Genomic DNA, 3,120 nt, shown 5'->3' on the forward strand with positions numbered 1-3,120 from the left:
AGTGGGTAAGAGCACCCGACTGCTCTTCCAAAGGTCCAGAGTTCAAATCCCAGCAACCACATGGTGGCTCACAACCATCCGTAAGGAGATCTGGCGCCCTCTTCTGGAGTGTCTGAAGACAGCTACAGTGTACTTACATATAATAAATAAATCTTAAAAAAAAAAAAGAAAAAAACCAAAACAAACAAACAAAAAAACATAATTCTATTCATTTTTGGTTTTGTTCTGTTGTTTTTCACAACAGAAAGATTTCTCTGTGTAGCTCTGACTCTCCTGGAACTTGCTCTTTAAACAGGATGGCCTTGAACTCGGAGATCTGCCTGCCTCTATCTCCTGAGTGCTGGGATTAGAGTTTGCCACCACCTCAGCTGATTCCATACATTTTAATAGATTAATTACTGAATGCTGGAATTTATCACTCATGGCAGAAACCTTAAGTATTAATTAAACATTGTGAAAAGAACAGTGAAGAAGAAAAAAAAGCCAAGGATGCAAAAATAGAAGGGAGAATAGTCCAGAGAGATGACTCTGGGGTAAAAAACATACCGGCTGTCTGAAAAGATCCAGGAGTTCTGGTTCCAACATCCACATTTGGTGGCAAACATCCATAGCTCCAGTTCTGTGTGGATCTAATGCTTCCAGCCTCCCAGGGCCTCTGTACTCACATACATATACACAGAGAGATACACATACAACACACATGTACGTAAGTTAATTTTGACATGCCATGGCTAGCTCAAAGATTGGGCACTCCTAAACTTTCCCCTGCTACCCGGGTAGCCAGTGCCCACTTACCCGACTTCTTACACGAACAAGGCAAAGCTGTTTGGCCTTGCTCTCTTGGTGTTCTTATATCCAGTCCTTCTTCTCTCGAGGTCCTGCCCTCTCTCCATCGGCCCAGCCATTGGCTGTAAGGCAAGTCTTTATTACCAATCAGAGCCAGCTGGAGGCAGACTTCCTTTAGCCTATAAGCGGGACATGGCAAACAGGTGTTTGGGGTAACACAAGAGAACACCAGCCAATACAGTTTCTAAGCTTTGAACTTTAACCTCGGCTTCTTGAGTCTCATTAGCCTCCATCCTTTTAGGAAGAAATGTTTCAATCAAGGAGTAGTAGCCACACAACCTGCCATCCCTCCCTTTGGCTATATTCTTTCCATCCTTACTTCTATGATGTTCTCTGAGCTTATTGGGAGGTGTGGGTGGTAATTGTAGGTACCCGGTTGTTTCCTTCCATGGGAAGCTGAACACCGGGCCATTCTGCCACAGCCACAGTTATTCTCAGGAGGTTAGCTAACTGGTTAACGAGTCTCTGCGTACACTGCAGGAAAGGAAATCCCTCCAGGACAAACTAGGCTGACAGCGGCAGTAATTATGTGTATAATCACAAATGTTTAAAAGGCAATTTACTAGGCACATCATACTCACTTAACAGTGCAGTAGCAGTTGCTTCCCCACTGAGGCCTAAGACCTTCCCAGCCACTGGCATTTTGTCCTTTGTTACAGCACTGTGTCTAAGTTTTCTCTTGTGGAATAGACTAGAAGCTCAATCCTAAAATTAGTTGTTTACATCCCCAACAGTCATGCCACTGCGCACCAAGGGATGCATATCATTTCTCAGTGTAACATGAAGAGCCTTATTAAGAACCAGGCAGTGGTAGCACACACTTTTAATCCCAGCACTTGGGAGACAGAGGCAAGGTTGGAGGAGAACCTGGTCTACAGAGAGAGTTCTGTGGACGTGGGCTGTGGCAAAGGCACACCTGCTATCCACATGGATGTTAATTTTCTTGCTGGCTCCAAGTTCCAAGGCCTTGGTGAGGGTAATTAGCTCCACTTCCTGTGTCCATGTGCCATGGGATAGAGGTGTGTGTGTGGGGGGGGGGGAGGTAGAGGTTCTGCCCAGATGACTTTTGTGCCATCCACCACAGCAGTACCTGCTTGTCTCTGACATTCATGGAGAAAATTGCTCCCATCTATAAACCAGCTAGCCTCGGCTTTCAGCAGGCATCAGTTTGAGAGGTCTCCTTTTGGGCCAGCAGGGAGTGTATGTGGGCCCCCATTTTGGAGAGTATGTCCCAACAGAGTGTAGGGACAGTCTGGGGCAACCCTAAAAGAATGGGATACCCGGCCCATCCCTAGGTCCACTGTTCTTCGGGTAGTCCATGAATATATTTTGGTGCCAGTGGCTTCTTGGACCCAAGCTCTCTCCTTGGAAATGGCCATCAGCTTGGAAGACTAAGTGTTGAGCCCTGTGTCCACCAAGGATTGAGTGGGTTTCCTCTCTACTCCCAGAGTTATCCTGGGTTTTGGGAGGGGGTCCAAGCCCTGTCTCCCCTAATCACTGTCTTTATCCAGGGCTAAGACCTTTGCCTTTTGGGGGTGCTTTTCCTAAGGCCTGGGACTTCCTGCTCCCAGCTTCTGTTTGTTAGCGCATTCTCAAGCCCAGCAGCCTCTCTCTTTGCAGCATGCGCACTGGTCCTTTTTAAGGGATTTTCTGTCTCTCTCTGGTTGGAGTCTCTCTTCTCTGTTTTCCCTAACTACTGTAGCCCAGACTTTCTGTAGATTCCTTCCCTGTCCCTTCCCTTTTCTTTCATTTTGTTTCTCTGCTCCTTCTCTTTCTCTGTTTCCCTGTAATGGTAAACTTTCTCAGCAACCTACACTAAATCCCTCAATGGCTTATCCTGTCTTTCTAGCCTCTGAATATTTTTCCTGATATCTCTACTAGCCTGGTCTATAAAAGCCACTGTCACAGTAGCTTTATGCTCTTTGCTGCTGGGGTCATAGGGTGTATATTGAGTAAATGGCTCCATGAGCTGCTCTAGAAGGACTAGAAGGACTGCAGGTGGGTGACTCATCTGGTCTCTGCTTAACCTCACGTACCTTGTTTAAATTTGTGGGTCGTCATGCAGCCCCCTTGAGACCTGCCAGTGGAGCCTGGTGGTGGACCTTTAGGTGCCCCTTACCTTTTGCCATATTAAAGTCCTAGTCAAGTCTAGTCAGGGAAAGCCCATTGTCCATGACAGCCTGGTCAATTGTGCCCCCATGTCTCTGGCTTCTGGCCTCCTGCATTATAAATAAAACAGTCTCAAAGAGATTAACTGGCCCTTTGGGAAAAGGG

Source organism: Mus caroli, chromosome 9 (genome assembly GCF_900094665.2).
Source record: "Mus caroli chromosome 9, CAROLI_EIJ_v1.1, whole genome shotgun sequence".
In the NCBI taxonomy this organism is placed as follows: domain Eukaryota; kingdom Metazoa; phylum Chordata; class Mammalia; order Rodentia; family Muridae; genus Mus; species Mus caroli.